The following is an 18,020-nucleotide window of genomic DNA, read 5'->3' as shown; positions in this document are numbered from 1 at the left end:
TGTATTTGACCTGAAACTCTGCTTCTCTTTGCACAGGTGCTGCCTAACCTGTGGAGTTTTTACAGGACTTTATTATTTTTATTTTAGATTTCTGACATCAGCAGATTTTTTTTTGATTTTCAAAAAATATCCAAAACTGACAGAGCGAAAACAATCAGTGTTAAAGGAGTGGGGGCGAAATTAGACACTAAGTTGTCATTAAGGCACCTCTAGGAGGTTTCAAACCAGACTGTCCACCTTCTTGAATGCTGCAGGAAATCAGGATAAGGGTATAAATACAAAGTAACATACCCCAGAATTCCAGAGTTTACATCAATTACACATCTGAACAAGTTCATGGATACATGTGATCAGCTGATAACTTGAATGGTCTTAAAAAGCCATTTGTTCCCTTTGACACCAACAATATGGAGGGAATCTGGTTAATCAGCAATTAGCTCCTAAGCAACTTTATATACTGATTTCCACATAAAGGAAAAACTAGTACTGGCTTTTACAAAATAAGAAATGTATTTCAGGATTTTCTGGCAATTGTTGGCTAAGAATTAAGCAAGTTTGTAGGCAGTTTCTGTAGTATTAGTATAGAACATTTGATTCTCCTGATCAACAAAGTAGTTCTGAGATATTTTCCAGTCTGAGGAATGAAGTTTACCTATTTCAATTTGCAAGTATCACCCACTGAAACAGCAGTCTGATTTCTTATCAGTTTCTCTGCAACCTTTATAAACTTAAGAAATTAGCTGAACAGTTTGAGGCTCATATTTATATTTTGAAATCAAATTCAAAGATAGGTCTTAAATTATCATATCTTCAAAAAGAATATGTAGCGATGTAACCAGACTGCACAGGAAAAAAGGTACCCACACTGCTGGGAAAGCTTGATTTTCTGTCTGCAGTCCTATTGTGACAAAATACCATGATTTAAGGATTGCATCCAAAGTAATGAGGAAATGGAGCTAAAATTTGGCAACCTTTATGCAAAGGATTGAATGCAGCTGTTCAAGATAGTTTAGATTTTAATCCTGGAAATCATGCTTAATTCATTGCTGACACACATATAATTGAACAATGATGTCCCAGTCAACATGCTGGTTTTTGAAAGATGTCTAGCAGATTTAAACTATGAATGCTCTGATTATACAGAAAAAGATAATGGAAGCAGGGTGCTCTTGGACACAGGGTCCACAATAACAGAATAGGAGAAGAAATGCTTTGAACCCCCAACAACTTTGAATAAATTATGCTGACCGTCATCAACCATCAAATCACTGTTTCAACAGAGATAGAAGACAGGCATATGCCAGATGGTAACGTAAAATAATCATGTCACGTTCTCCACATTGGCAGAAGAGGTGAGGATGAATAGATCTGTGCTCTCATTCCAAGAACTAAGTTTTGCAGACCATTACTCACAAAAAAATTGATAAATGCAATATTGGATTATAAATGTACCTCCTGCTTCCTTTTTCAGATGCTGATACAAGAACCAGGGGTTCATAATTAATTTCAAAGCAAATGGTAGACTGGGGCAATGAAAACATTACTCACACTGAGCTTTAGATCAGAGGCTAGCGACTTGGAACAAATGAAGAGTAATTCGCCCCGAGGAAGAACTTGAACTCAAAGCGAGTAATAAATAGCATAAGAAACAGGGATAGTTCAGGGCAAAAGGCTCTGGTGTAGGACGCAGCCACTCTGAGTGGCCCTCATCAAGCTTCTTATGCAGAAATATTTTAACTTATCACATTCCAAAAAGACTGATTGAATACATGGACAGTAAGGAGATTCATACACACATTGTTAGATTAAATATTACCTATTAAATACAAGTATTAACAAAATAATAAATATACATTGTTGAAATTTTTATGGGAATCATTTTCCACCCTTCAGTTGCTTTTATGGAGACAAATAGGCTGTACCACAGAAATACCAATGTGCTCAGTACTATCATAGGGTTTAAAAGATAGGAAAGAAATTTCATGCAATGTGGCAAACATTTTATTACAAAAATGGGTTGTTGTTTCGTGGCACAGCCAAAATTCGGAAGAGGAAATATTTGCAGTGCATTGATAAGCACGTTCTTTGTATACATTTATGAATTTGCTCGAGGTATCTAACTGAGGAAATCTTCTCAGCATGTCTCAATCACAGAAAACTCATAAGAGGTGGTGATTGAAGAAGGGAGTTCCAGAGATTGAAAAGCATTGGACGTGATTGAGATTTTCTAACACCTTGTGCCTGATTTTTCTTGCTGATTGTCTCATATGTTTGTTGGAGAATGAAGCAGGCAACGGATATTGATTACAGGAACACTGACTTCTAACTTCCAACTGTTGTATATGTTGCAGCATCACTAAACTCTGTCAGACCTAAATCTATAGAATTAATATCGGAGATGAAATGGACCAGTAATTTAGTAAATAGAGTAATATTTGAAGGCATGGAGTAATAGCAGAAGGCATGAGTTTAAGAAAAGCTCCCACAGGGATCTTACAGATCTGGCCTTCTGTGTGTTATATTTCTTTTGGCAATTTCTTACAACATTTTATTTTACAAATTTAGCTTCTTGTACATTTATTAGGTTCTAAGAGATTTCCATGAACGTATTTACTGAAGAAGGTTTATGATGATGATCTCATCTGGGCTCAATGGTATGTTGTGTTAAGGATTTGCAGATTCCTTCCACATACCTAAGCCATTAGAAGAAGTGTAACTAGTTCCTTATGGCAACACACACCCAGGATAATTCCACCTGCAGGTTCATGAATTATACTAAAATCTGTGACAAATTGCAAAGACGTTCCTTTAGCAATGTTACCGCTGATCTTTTGGTAACAAACGGGGGTAGAAAGGTTCAATAAATGCAAAGATGGAAAGCAAATGTGAGAGTGATTGGATTTTTAATGTATGCTATTACATACATACACACAGACACATACACATGTACACATATCCAGATATGTATGTAGTGAAGACATGAGAAATATTAATTTTCACAAAGTGTGGAATAGCAGAACATCTTCAAAAATGAAGACAATGAATTTACAGAATGCATTTGGTACTGTTTTTGAGAACAATGCTGTAGAAGCAACAAGGCAACATAATTTGGTGTGGTTAACTTTAACACTTGAGTCAAGAGTGAGAAGTGAGAATCGGAAACCAAGTTTGAAAGGTTTGATAAATAAACTGATCAGCATTTGAATTCACTGCTGTCTGCTGAGAGTTAATCCCACACAGGTTACAATCTGTTGGCATTAAATGATACTGTCTTAATAACTGAGGAAAATTAATTGTAATTAACATGCACAACAAATGTGACTCCAAACTTAGGAGCATTATTGGAATTCAGTCAAAAATCTTTAGACACAAGACTATCCCTTTACTCAGTGGCACCATTCTTGATTAATTCCTAACATCACACATTGTACTCTGGTATAGGATCAGACATAGATCCCTCAAAGAGCACAGAAGACCTTACATAAGGACATAGAGGTAGAGAGAAAGAGAGGATTAAGGATGGAATTCTCAAATTTAGGGCCTTTGCACCTAAGGGCGTAACCAATGGGAAGCAATTAAATTCAGGGATATTCAAGAAGCTAGAATTAGAAAATCATAGATATCTTGGATGGTTATAGAACTGGAGAGTTTGCAAAGATATGGAGTCATGAGACCATTGATTGATTTGAAAACAAGCATGTGGTTTTTAAAATTAAGGCATCACATAACTGGGAATTATTGTATGTCAGCAAATGCAGAGACATGGGGAATGGAACTTGCCATATTAGGACATGGGCAGCAGAGTTTTGATTGTTTACACATACGAAGAGTTGAACAGGAAGATCAGCCACGTGCGGGTTAGGTGAATTGAATCCAGTGCACCATTGGGGTACACAAACATTTCTAGGCTGTATTATTTTATCAGTAACTATGTAGGTGGGCAGGATATTATTAGCTTGTTATTTCCAATTGAACTGAAAGGTTTAAACATCTACATCTACATACATCTATTCGGATTTAAAATTATATTCAATCAGCATTAATAACAGGTTTTTCCCAATGGGAAAATTGATCCTCAGTACATTGTGCAACAGTGAACCATCAGCATTTTGTGTTATGTGTTCTTACCCATGAAAAAGTTAGGACTACTGCCAACCCTTCATATATATTAATGACTTGCATTTGGGTGTAAAGGGCACAAATTCCAAATCTGCAGGTGACGCAAAATGTGAAGGCACAGTGAAATGAGAGGAGGATAGTGAAAGACTTTAAGGAAATAATTAATTTGCACTTTGAATTTAGTGCATTCAGTGCTGATGATGTGCTCTACACTGGAGAAGCTAAAGGCAAATTGGGTGACTCCTTTGCAGAACAACTCTATTCAGTCAGCATGGGTGACCCTGAGCTTCCAATTGCCTGTCACTTTAATTCTCCATCCTACTCTCACCTTGACCATTCTGTCCTTGGTCTCCTATGCTGCTTCAACAAAGCCCAACATTAGCTTGAGCAATGGCATTGCATTTTTCAATAATTTCAGAGAACCGGCTTCTCCAGTTTCAGAACCGGCTAGTTTTGATGCAAGATAATCATTAAATACGTTTTTATTTCTCTCTCCACAGATGCTGCCTGGTTTACTGGGATTTTCCAGCATTGCCTTTCATTTCAGATTTGCAGCAATTGCTGTGTTTCGTATTTGTTTTTCTCTCTCCTCTGTTATCATTCAACTCCCCTTAGTTAGACCTCCTCCAGACATGTTAGTTGGAATTACCAAGCCTTCATCACCCACCCTCAGTTATTCAGACTCACTTGGTCACCGCACTATCACAAATATTGCGTTTGCTTTCCCTATCCCTTCTCTGCAAGTGAAAATACTAGTTTTTTCTAGTTCTGTTGCTAGGTCATGGACCTCATACCGTAACTCTATTCCTCTTTCCATAGATGCCGTCATTCCTGTTCATTACTTCCAGCATTTTCCCTTTTTATTCCAAGAGGTACAGAGAGGCTGGAGGAATGGGTTGCAGATTAAATTTATTGGTGAGAAATGTGAAGGGTTACATTTTCTTGGAAAAAAAAATTGAGAAGAGGCCAAATAAACTAGAGGGCACAATTCTAAAGGGGTACAAATGCAGAGTGATTGGGGGATGTACGTGTACAGCTCATTGAATGTAATGGAGCAGGTTGGCAAAGTGGTTAAAAAACATACAGGATAGTGAGCTTCAAAATTGGAGTGTAAAAACAAGGAAGTCATAATGGACCTTGTTAAAACTTCAGCCATGACTGGAGTATTGTGGCCAATTCTGGCCACCACTCTTTAGGAAATATGTAAAGGCTTTAGAAAGGGTGCAGAAGAGATTCATGGAGCCATACAGCATGGAAACGGGCCCTTCGGCCCAACCCATCCATGCCGACCAAAATGATTCCAGCGATGAGGGACTTTAGTTATGTTGATCAAATGGAGAAGCTGAGATTGCTTTCCTTTGAACAGAGGAAGCATTCAAGTAGAGATAACGGAAGTATTTAAAATCAGGATGGATTTAGTAGACAGAAAGAAATGGTTCCCATTGGCAGAAGAGTCAGGAATCATGAGAAATATAAAGAAGGGTGGGACAGAGATGCAGCAGAGCAGCACAGTAGCCCAACTGGTAGAGCTGCAGCCTTGTAGTTCCAAAGGCACGAGTATGTAGAGTTTGCACATTTTGCACGTTCCTCCTGTGACCACGTGGGTTTCCTCTGAGTGCTCTGGTTTCCTCAAAAATTCTAAATATCTGTGGGTTGAGAGGTTAATTGGTCACTGTAAATTACTCCTAGAGTGTAGGTGATTTGTGGAGTCTGGTGGAGGTGGGGGGAGGTGAGGGGAGAGTTGATGGGAATGTGGGGAGCGTAAAAAGGTTTAGGGTAGGATTAGTGTAAAAATGGGTGCTTGACTGGTAGAGAGTTGGTGGGCTGAGGGGCCCGCTTCTGTGCTGTATCTCTCTATGACTCCATGAAACGCGATTGGCAAAAGAACCAAAAGTGACATGAGGAGAAAGCTTTTTATGCAGCGAATAGTTAAGGTCTGGAGTGCACTGCCAGAAGCAGTAGTGGAGGCACACTCAATTGTTGTTCAAAAGAAAGCTGAATAAGAATTTCAAAGGAAGTAATTTGCAGGGCAATGGGGGATGCTGTGGAGTGGTCCAGTTGAATTGATCTTACGTAGAGCCAGAACAGATTAGATTGGCCAAAGAGCCTTCTTCCATTTTATAACCATTCTCTGACCCTGTGATGAAACTTGGTACCAGGTGCTATTCAGGACATGTGTATTCATGATCATGCTGACGTGTTTTCTTTCATGCATTCCCAATGACAGTGTGAATCCATATTTTGGGGTAGACAACTAACCACCCTGCATTACGGTTAGTCCTACATTAGTGCCAGAATAAAGAACTTCAATATAAATGCTACAAAGGCTCATGGGAACCTGCATGCAACAGGAACAAACTCTACAGAAATGACATTAAAAATGTTAATTAAACATTACTTCTGAACATCAATTCTATGTGAATATTAGGAAGAACAAATGTGATCATACTAGAAAGTATAAAAAAAAATCATGTAAGTACCTAAATATTTCCTGATCTTTTGTATGAAGCTCTGGTCTGCAGAGACCAGAAGTGTCTCCAGCTATGGCAATGCTCCATAGAAGCTCAAAATCTGTGTAAAATTGCTGGAGATCAGTTCTTATGTATCTACTACTCTGACACCAATTCTTAACCAGTTAGATGAGGATAGTCAGGAATCACTGATAGCCCAAATAGAGAAAAAAATAATCAAATGAATGAGTGACTAAACCTCAGGCAATTGTGCTTTGAGTTAACTTACATCCAAAATGCAAGTAATTTTAAAGCATTTAGTAGAACATAATAAACAAACCTATTTATGTTTTGCCCCATTGATTCAGCTGTCAATAAGAATTGAATAAAATTAAGCAATCCTTAAGTGTGGAGGCTAATTCTCTGGCAGTGGAGCTCCAAGCTCTGAATCCCATCACAGGACCTTGTCAAATGCCTTACTAAAGTCCATATAGATGACGTCTACTGCCCTGCCTTCATCAATCTTCTTTGTAACCTCCTCAAAAAACTCAAATTAGTGAGGCAGGATTTTCCCCACACAAAGCCATGCTGATTATCCTTGATCAGCGCTTGCCGTTCCAAATGTACATCCATCCTATCCCTTCATTTTCTCAGGATATCCTCTTTATGTACTCCCTAGTGAGAACTGTGACTCCCTCTCCTCTTTTGCATCCCCCTCTGTCATGTCTGAAACTGCTATATCCTGGGGCATTATGTCGTGGTTGCAGATCTTTGCATTCCATTAATTCTTAATTTTTTTCTGTGGGCAATTTAAATGAATTTTTTGTAGGTATCCTCTGTTCTCTGGCTCATCCTCTGAACTAACTAAATTCAATTTAGTTTACACTTATATCCCACAATTTTTAATCTACGTTCAATGCTTCACTTTCAATACTGTTAATTTCTTTTCAAGCTCAACAAATGCCTAATCATTTTAACTTATTATGCAAATTTTTCATTACTTGCTGAATGATTTTATCTCAGCAGCCTACATTCTAATCTGCCCTTTCAGCTGATACACCCATGACTTCGATTTCTCTCATTTCCATCCTTGCCCTTCCTTTTGTTCTATCCTTATTGATATGTTTTGACTAAAAATGTACGTGACAGTATCAAAAGCATTTGTAACTCTTGTCTGGATAAGTGGTCCAGTAACATAGCCCCCTCATGAACAGCATAGAATGTGAGGACCAAAGAGTTGGTAAATGTGTGCTGAAGGTTTAAATTCACATTTACAGATTACACGTTTTGTTTTCTAATTCAGATAAATCCTATTCAAGGAACAAATGGTCTTTATACAGGATTATGCAAACACACCATCAAAAGCATACAGCTGTTACAGCTTTCACCAAGCAGCCGATGAGACGGAATTTCTTAGAGCTTAGACAATCCATGTGTCTGCCCACTCCACTAACATGTTTATATCCTATTGCAATCTATCATTATCCTCCTTGTAGTTTACAAATTGCCAAAGTTTGTATCATCTCCAAATTTAGACAGTGTGGTTTGCACCCTAAATCTAGGTCATTAGTATTGATCAAAAAAAGCAATGTGACTGATCCTGTGGAAAGTCACTATTCCCCTTCCTCCTGTCCAAAAAACATCCATTCATTACGGCCCTCTGTTGAGTGTTGCCTCGTCAAATTCATATCCCTGATCTCGCTGTACCTTTTACACCATGTGCTTAAAGTTTGCTGTTTCGCTTGTTATATGGCACCTTGTCAAATCCTTCTCTAAGTCCCTGTACACTCCATCACTTGCATTTACCCACATAAACTTTATTTGTTAGCTCACCAAAAAATTCTATCAAATTGGTTAAAATAATATGCCCTTAACTATTCCATTCTAGTTTGCATTAGTTAACCCGTTTATTTCCAGGTGACTATTAATCTTGCTCTGGATCACTGTTCCTTAAAGACTTCACACCACCGAGGTTAAATAGACTGGCCTGCAGTTGCTGGACTTTTCCTCGTTCTCTTTTTTGAAATAGTAAGAAATATTTCATGGCTGCTGCTGGAGGACTGGAGTATAGTAAACGTTTCTCCGCTACATTGGCGACTGCATTGGTGCTGCTTCCTGCACCCATGTGGAGTTCATCAGTTTCATCATCTCAGCTACCAACTTCCACCCCGCCCTCAAATTCACTCGGTCCTTCTCTGACACCTCTCTCCCCTTTCCTAATCTTTCTGTCTCTATCTTGGGAGACACCTCTTCCCATCCTGTCACTAGCAAGGATGCTATTCCCTTCTCTCAGTCCCTTTGCCTCTACCACATCTGTTCTCAAGATAAGGCTTTCCATTCCAGGACATCCGAGATGTCCTCCTTTTTCAGAAAACGGCACTTCCCCTCCATTGCTATTGATGCAGCCCTCATCTGCATCTCTTCTGTTTCCCGTACATCTGCCCTCACCCCGTTCCCCTCCCTAGACATAACAGGGATAGAGTCCCCCTTGTCCTCACCTACCACCCCACGAGCGTCCGCACCAAACACATCATTCTCCGTGACTTCCGCCATCTCCAACACGATCCCACCACCAGGCACATCTTCCCCTCCTCTCCCCTCTCCTCTTTCCGCAGGGATTGCTCTCTCTGTGACTCCCTTGTCCGCTCGTCCCTCCCCACCAATCCCCCTCCTGGCACTTATTCCTACAACCGTGCTAAGTGTTACACCTGCCCTTACACCTCCTCCCTCACCACCATTTTGGTCCCTAAACAGTCCTTCCAGGTGAGGCAGTCCTTCACTTCAGTGTCATTTATTGCATCCAGTGTGGCCTCCTCTACATCGGTGAGACTTGACACAGATTGGATGATTGCTTCATCCATCCACCATAACAGCCAGGATCTCCTGGTGGCCAGCCATTTTAATTCCACCTCTCATTCCCACACCGACATGTCTGTTCCCTACTGTCAACATTAGGAACAGTACCTCATATTCCACCTTGGTAGTCTCTAACCTGACTGCATGAACATTGATTTCTCCAACTCCCTATAACCACTCCCCTCTGTCCCCCCCACCCCCCACCGACTTTTGTTTTCCCGTATCCCTCTGGCCCCATGACCCCATCTCTTTCCCCTCCCCCATCCTCTTGATCTGCCCATCACCCACACACTCCTCCTTCCGATTCCCCTCCTCACCTCTTTCCCTTTATTCCATGGTCCACTGTCCTCTCCTATCAGATTCCATCTTCTTCAGTCCTTTGTCACTTCCACCTATCACCTCCCAGCTTCTTACATCATTTCCATTCCCCCCTCCCCCACCTACCTATCTTCTCCCCCTTCAGCTGGATCCACCTATCATCTGCCAGCTCTTGCTCCCCCCCTCCCCCACCCTTTTATCCTGGCTATCTTCCCTCTTTCTTTCCAGTCCTGAAGAAGGGTCTCGACCCAAAATGTTGACTGTCCATTTCCCTCCATAGATACTGACTGACCTGCTGAGTATCTCCGGCATTTTGTGTGTTGTATACTAAATGTTAACTGTTTTTCTTTCCATCAATGCTGCCTGACCTGTGAGTTTTGAGTTTTTCCAGTATTTTCTGTTTTTATTCCAATTTACGTTGGTAGCTAAACTTTGACATAGAACACAGAACAAAGAACAGTACAGCACAGGAACAGGCACTTTGGCCCCTGATGTCTGCGGCAAATCAATGCCAAATTAAATTAAATCTCTTCTGCCTGAGCGTGATCCATATCCCTCCATTCCCTGCATACTCATGTGTCTAAAAGCCTCTTAAACACTACTGTTATATCGCTTCCACCACCACCCCTGGCAGCCCGTTCCAGACACCCACAAATCTCTGTGTAAAAAAACTTGTCCCGCACATTTCCTTTAAATTTTCTCCCTCTCACCCTAAATGCGTGTCCTCACATGTTCTCCTTGTTTCTTTTATTTCACTGTTCACTTCCCCTCTGATTCTTTTATAATCAGCCTAGTTCTTGCTGGTATTTATAACCTGACTCTTGTCATGAGCAGCCTTTTTATATCTTATCTTTCTCTGTATATCCTTCATTATCCAGGAAACACTGGGTTTGTTTGATCCTTCTTTGCCCCTCATGGGAATGTGCCTCAACTGTACCTGATCCATTGCTTCCTTGAAGGAAGTCTATTGTTCTATCTGTCAATTTTGTTTCCAATTTACCTGGGCCAGTCCACGTTCATCCCATTGAAATTGTCCTTCCTCCACTTGATTATTTTTACTTCGGTTACTCCCTGAAGGTGGCAGCAGATAGGATGATAAAGGAGGCATTTGGGATGTTAGCCTTCATTAGCTGGGGCATAGAATTAAGAATAGGGAAGTTATGGTACAGCTTTATAAAACAATGTTGAGGCAAGATCTGAAATATTATGTGCAGTGTTGTGGTCACCATAGCATAGAAAGGATGTGATTCCTCTGGAGAGGATGCAGAGGAGATTCACCAGGATGTTGAGAAGATATGAAGAGAGACTGGATAAATTGGGTTTATTTTCTTTTGAGCAGAGAATGCTGAAGGGGGACTTGATATGGGTGTGCAAAATGACGAGGTGTATAGATTGGGTAGACAATGGTAAACTTTTCCCCTTTGGTTCACAGAGGAATCTATAATCAGAGGGTATAGGTTTAAGGTAAGAGGTTGAGAGGGGATATTAGGAAGAATTTTTTTCACAAAGGGGGTGGTTGCAATTTGGAATGCACTGTCCGAGAGTGTGGTGGAGGCAGTGGCTCTCATAACATTTAAGAAGTATCTAGACGAGCACTTCAATTGCCAGGGCTACGGACCAAATACTGGTAAATGCGATTAGAACACAGAACAAAAATGCAATTTGTATAGATAGGTACCTGATTGTCGGCATAGATATGGTGGGCTGAAAGGCCTGGTTCTGTGCTGTGTGACTCTGACTCTATTCCTCCTTCTCCCTTTCAAAGCTAACCTAAATCCTGTTATGTTATGATCACTATCTCCTCAATGTTCTCCAATTGAATCTTTGTGCATTTGACACCTTTCTTCCCTAGAACCAGATCCAGCAATACCTCTGTCCTCATTGGACCAGAAACATGGAATTCTGGGAAATTATCCTGGACACATTTCAGAAACTCTTCACCTTCTCTGCCCTTAACACTGTAGATCAAAGGGGAAGAGACAAGCAAGGTTAGTACATGTATATATTTACTCCATTTGCCTGGACGAATGCAGCTTCAACAACACTCAAGAAGCTCAACACCAGAACATAGCAGCCCATCCACAACTGTTCACTCACTCCACCACTGAGGCACAGTAGCAGCAGTTTGTACCATCTGCATGATGCACTACAGCAACTCACCAAGACTCCTTTGACACACCTTCCAAACCCATGACCTCTACCAAGGACAAGGGCAGTAAAAGCATTGGAACACCACCACCTGGAAGTTGCCCTCCAAGCCACACCCCATCCTGATTTGGAAACATATCGCTCTTCCTTCATTGTCAAAATCATGGAACTCCCTCCCTAAGAGCATTGTGTGTATACCCACACCTCGAGGACTGCAGCGGTTTAAGAAGGTAGCTCACCACCACCTTCTCAAGGGCAATGAGGGGTGGGAAATTAAATGCTGACTCAGCCTGCAAAGCCCACATCCCTTAAATGAATTAAAAAAACAATCTTTCTGACTTATTTTGCTTTATTTTGATGTTTTTAATTATTTCTTAGTTTACTTCCTAATTATTTCCCAGTAAATATCAAAAACATTTAACAACTTAATGAAACCTTGATACGATTTGACAAAAGTTGATGTTCCACTCTAGCCTTGCCTCCTGTAAAAAGCTGCCAAAGCATTCTGGGGGCACTGCCTTTGACATACTCACCACTGAAGCCACCTCAGTGGATGCCCCTGGCTGTGGAAGGTCACCTTATTTGGCGCATATGGGCAGCTGGGCATCATAGTTGCTTTGTCCAGGCAGTCTAGACTCAATATCCCACTAACTCAAGTAGATTCTCACAATTCCATGAGACTCAGATCTGTCCAAAGTTCATCCCTCAATGAATATACATGTGGAATGTGTGGGATTTTCATTTATGTAAAATAGTTGCATTCATGCAAAATGTGATTGCGCACTCTTTAAAGAGTTTTTGAGTGACATGGCTAGTTGCTACAATTCTTTTGTCTATGGAAATTTAACAATGAAACAGATGATGCATCTCCCTTTAAGATGCTATAATGAAATGTGAAACTTTGACTCAAATTAAATACCGAACTGACAAGGAAATACATTGGCACTGAACTGCTGCTCTTGCATTATGCATTGTTCACAGTTTATAAAACTGAGAAAGCTTTCAGTGATAAAGACTCTTTAAAATGTTCAAAATGAAGACCCATCTGACTTAAGCTGATCCAACAGAATGTACTGAAACTAAACACAGAATTGTTGCTGACATCTTGTAGGTAATAAATAAGGAACAGGATGTGATTTCTTCAGCTCAAATGACTTCATGAATTGGATGCAAATCAAGACCAGAGGTTTAAAGTGAAAGTGAACAGTACTAGAATTTAGTGATTTTATTCCCATGTCTTAGATATAATGAATTTAAGGAATATAAGAAAGTAAGAAACAGGAGCAGGAGTAGGCCAATTGGTGCCATTAGCCTGCTCCTATATTTCACATGGCTGACACTATCTTGACTCAATAGCACTTTCCTGCTCTCTCCCCATTCACATCCCTGTGAGAGAAGAAATCCATCATCATCTCCATATAATATGGGTGTCCACTTATTTTGAAGCAATACCCACTGGTTCCAGATATCCCTACTAAGGGAAACATCCTCTTAGCATTCACCCTGTCAATCCACCTCAGAATTCTGAAAATCAAAAACTCTACATGCTGGCAATCTGGAATAAAAACAGAAAGTGTTGGAAACACTTTAGCAGGCCAGGCAGCATCTGTGGAAAGAGAAATAGAGTTAACATTTCAGATGAAATAAACTTTATCTTTGACTTGAAATGTTAACTCTGTTTCTCTTTCTACAAATGCTGCCTGACCCCTCAGAATGTTGTATGTTTCATTCTTCTGAGCTCCAATGTGTATAGGCCAACTATTCAACCATTCTTCATATGTCAACCCTTCATCAAAGGGATCCTCTTGTGGACCTTCTCTGCATTGTCTTCAACGCAAACACGCTTCTTTAAACGTAGAGAATAAAACAGCACATAATACTCCTGGTGCGGTTTTACCAACACCCTGTAAACTTAAATTAAAACTTCCCTATTTTTATACTCCATTAGTTTTCCGAATTACTTCCTGTCGCTGCATGCTAACTTTTTGCTTCATGTACTAGGAGACTCAGATCCCTTATATTGCAACAGTTTGTAGTCTTGTTCCATTTCAAACATACCTTACTTTTTCATTCTCCCTTTCAAAGTGGATAACCTTATATTTCCTTGTTAGATTTAATGTTTAAAGTCCACAGGCTTGTTTCAATATTCTATAGTTTTTTTTTTACATGTTTGCCCCAAAACACTGCAAAAAGCTACAAAACATATTTAGTTATTCCATTTTTTGTCACTGACATAAATTTTAGCCTTTCATCTTTCTTAATGTTAATTTAAAAATCTTGCGCAAGTGATTATTAAATTCATTTTCTTCCCTAATAAACCACCACAAAGCAATGTTAGCTGAAAAGGCGCTGTGTTCTAGAGTCATTGCAGGCAATTAATGGCTTGGTAAATTAACAGGGGCAAAAAGCATCGCATAATGCTCCCACTGCTCAACTTTTTAAGTTGGCAGAGATATCAAACATGAACATTTGACAAAAGTCAATTGATACTTCAAAAATGATTTCGGAATGAGGTTTCCGCTGCATGAATAGAAATGATTAAAACGGGTGGGAGGTAAATTCAAAAGAACTCCCACTCGCTCCTGAAGAAGATGCTTACGGAATGTATTGTTCCCAAACATCCCAGCAAATGAGATTCAAAAGGACATGTGCAGACAACTTCAAAATAGAATGCAGAATTGATAAACAGTTCTATGATTAAGAGCAGTCTATGATTAAAATTTAAAATAAAGTTAAATTATTTTTGTTATTTCAGAGCAACATTAAACATGAATCATTTGACATGATATTTCATAATTCAGTGTGATTTCCTTTGTAAGACTGAATCCCTGTGGTCTCACTTCTAAAGGATAAGAAAGAGAAGCAGGGGACAGGCCATATAGCCCCATGAGTTTGCTTTGCCATTCAATTAGATTGTGGCCAATCCTATGCTTCAAATCCACTTTGCTGCTCAATTGCTGAATCTCTGATCCTCTTGGTGTCTAAAATTGTATTTGTCCCTGCTTAAACAAATGTACTGAAAGAAGCAGCTACATTGGAATGATGTGGATCAAGGATACAACATGACTCTGAAAGGCCATAAAGCTTTTCCTCCTTTTAAAGGGGAAATAAGTAGCCTCCTTTCTTATAACCACCCTATCCCAAGAAAATGTGCAAAAATAAATCAGGTCTTTAAAGCTAAATATGTAGATCTCCAGAGAATGCCTGAAAATGACATAATGTCATCTGAAACTTGTAGCCAATTTCAGAAATTCAGAGATCTCTTAGGTCTTTCATTATGTTGGCACCTGACCTTCAACGGGATGGGCAACAGCAGACATCCTTGGAAGGCTTCACTTTTGAGTGAGATCAGTTCAGCAAGTTTCCCATCTACCCTTGTATAGGTACAGATGTTAAATCTCCAACCTTCAGTTGTGAAGGAAGGTTTTTGACCTTAAACATTAACGCTGTTTCTCTGCCCATGGATGCTGACAAACCTGCTAAATATTTTCTGATTTTATTAGCCATAAGTTAGTTTGAGAGCTGGAGCTGACATTCTAGAAATAAAAATCTAAAATTTGACTTTGCTCTCTGACATTTTCTTGCTTCTCTGTGCTGCACCAGATGTGAGGCATTTTCAAGTATTATTAGAGTTAACCTAAAATAGTGGAACTAAATTCCCAACTCTGATAATCTTCTACAATTTTATATAAGATTGTAGCTTACTCTGTGCATTCCCCAAAGTTACAATTGGTACAGATCTCAAGCTTCTGGCAAGCTTCATGTAAACAGACTGCATTGGAGATGTGGAGCATCCAGTTTTGTATCAGGTGCTGGAGATCCGTTAAACATTTGTTTCATCTTCTTGACTTTTTACCAGTACAGGAAAAAGTTTAAGCACTTCTCTCGAGAAGCTGAGGTAAGCTGTCAGCACCCCCTGCTCTTTATTGGCAATCTCTATAATTGTAACACTTCTTCATTTATAACCTCCATGGTGGTGGAGCGGTGAGAGATGGAAGTCTGAGAATGGAATAAGGAATATCCATGAAGTCAGCCCCTGGATCCTGTGCTGAACTGTATGTATATAAAATATGAAACCACTGAGCCAATGCTAAATCTATGCACGTCCTTGGTCAGATTTAGTGAATATTGCATTCACCTTAGGAAAGACAGCCACAGCTCGCAGTTTCTGATCTATGGAGTTCTGCTCTTAAGAATATTGAATAAGTTTTATAGTCACTAGAGTATCAATGTCATTCTTGGTGGAGGATTCAACACCAAAAACCTTTGACAGCTTTGACAGATGGAGAATAAGAGGAAGGGCATGTCATCTGTCAAAGGCTTGCAAAGGAGTTTTACGGGTGGGGCTTGTTCTGACTCACACACAGCACCCTATTATGTTGTTCAAAACCCTGCTATCAAGCTCTGGGGCCATTTGAGCTAGCAAGATTGGCCTGCTGGTTCTAGAAGATCTTGCCAAGATCTGGCTCTGTAAAATTTCAGGTAGAGTGCCATTGTAATAGTGGGTTTGATGGTGCAGGAAGGAGCTTTAAAATGTTGAGATTAAGGGAAAGATACCACTGAGGTGTTTGAGATTAATGGTGGAATTACTAAAGTTGTTGGCAAAATAAACTTTACTCTGGCGGCGAATGCAAGGATAAGGGGCATAACATTAAATGTTGGTCATTCAAGTATAATATCAGGAAACACATCTTTACACAAGAGGTAGTAGAAATTGTGAGCTCTCTCACTTCCAAAAGAGAAATGTTCTGAAAATGATTTGATGACTTTTTGCTTACTTTTCAGAAACATTTAAAAATGATTAAATATTGAAATAGAAGATAAAAAATCCAAAATAATTTTAAAACTCTTCAAAACACCTCTAAATAATTAAAAACATTTAAAAAATCTAATAATTAAAATATATTATTTACCTTTACTTCCCCTTCTTTCTTTCAGCCCTACAATCCCCATTCAAATAAATGGGCTCATGGTTCATGGGCCAGGTAGATATTGGGCAATCTCAGTAAGCTCCTATCCTACCACAAGGCTCTATGAATAGTAAGTTAGGAACTTCAGCCTTTTAGACTGCTTGCCACATGGCCGAGGGCAAAGAATGTACCCTCATAAAGGTGAAGAAGCGTACCCTGCAGTAAGCAATTCTGATGAAAGGTCGACGCATGAAACATTAACTCTCTTCGCTGATGCTGCCTGACCTGTTGAGAACTCCCTGTGTTTTTTTAAAACTGGCAACTATTCTGTAAATAATGGTTGATCCCTTTGTAAAAAGTACTGGTGTGGGATCCTTCCTGAAATCAAAGGTGAAATTAGTCATGAGAGTTTAAGAAAGGATGTTAGTTGGAGCACTGAGAGCAAAATGGCAGTACTGGCACCAAATCATCATGCAATTGATTAACATGATGTGTTTGTACTGTATTCTTCCAGATGGTTGTATGTGCTCTCTAATGACCTCAACATTATGGCATCTGGCCTGATTTTCCCCACAGATGTACGTGTACTGTGAACTCCCTTCTGGAGTTAAAAGGCACCCTAATGCCCCATAATGGCCAGCAACAACCTCAATGTTTCAATAGTCAGCTCAATAAACAAAAACATATGAAAAGCAACTTTACATAAAGGAACAGGTTCGTAAATGCTGTTTTGGGACTGATGCTCAGCTTCAAAATCTATTTCATTACACTGGATTTTGAATTACATTCAATACTTTGGAAGTAAATTCCACAATTTTCTGTGTAGACTGAAATTATGTGGTTTTCTGTGTGGAAATGAAATACTACAGTTCGCAAGAATACACTGGAACATAAATCTTTCATTACTCATATCATTACTACATCTAATATTTCACCAACTGTATGGTAGGGAAAAATTAAAGTAGATATATGTGTATATTTCTGCACTCTGCTCTTTAAGTCATTTTTGAGTCACTGGTTGTGTTACATGCACAGTTGCTACTAAAATAACTTATCATGACAATCTGCCAGATTCAGACAAGGTGATTTCTGTCACCTAGGGGAATGGAAGCAACATACGCTTTCCATGTTGAATGGTAACTGTCCTAGGAGGCTGGATGATGGATACATGTTGTCAACCAATGGAGAGTGAAATGGAGGAAAGAGCAGCACACATGAA

At 39.6% G+C, this 18,020-nt stretch overlaps 1 protein-coding gene across 1 annotated transcript in view; it reads right to left on the bottom strand.

Annotated features, from left to right (window-relative positions):
* Window positions 1-18,020, bottom strand: part of LOC127570344 (E3 ubiquitin-protein ligase HECW1-like) — a 315,832-nt gene that overhangs the window by 101,352 nt on the left and 196,460 nt on the right.

Source organism: Pristis pectinata, chromosome 5, assembly GCF_009764475.1.
Source record: "Pristis pectinata isolate sPriPec2 chromosome 5, sPriPec2.1.pri, whole genome shotgun sequence".
NCBI classification, from domain to species: Eukaryota; Metazoa; Chordata; class Chondrichthyes; order Rhinopristiformes; family Pristidae; genus Pristis; species Pristis pectinata.
Note: the sequence above shows the minus strand (reverse complement) of the source record. Positions and strands in the feature narration are given on the sequence as shown.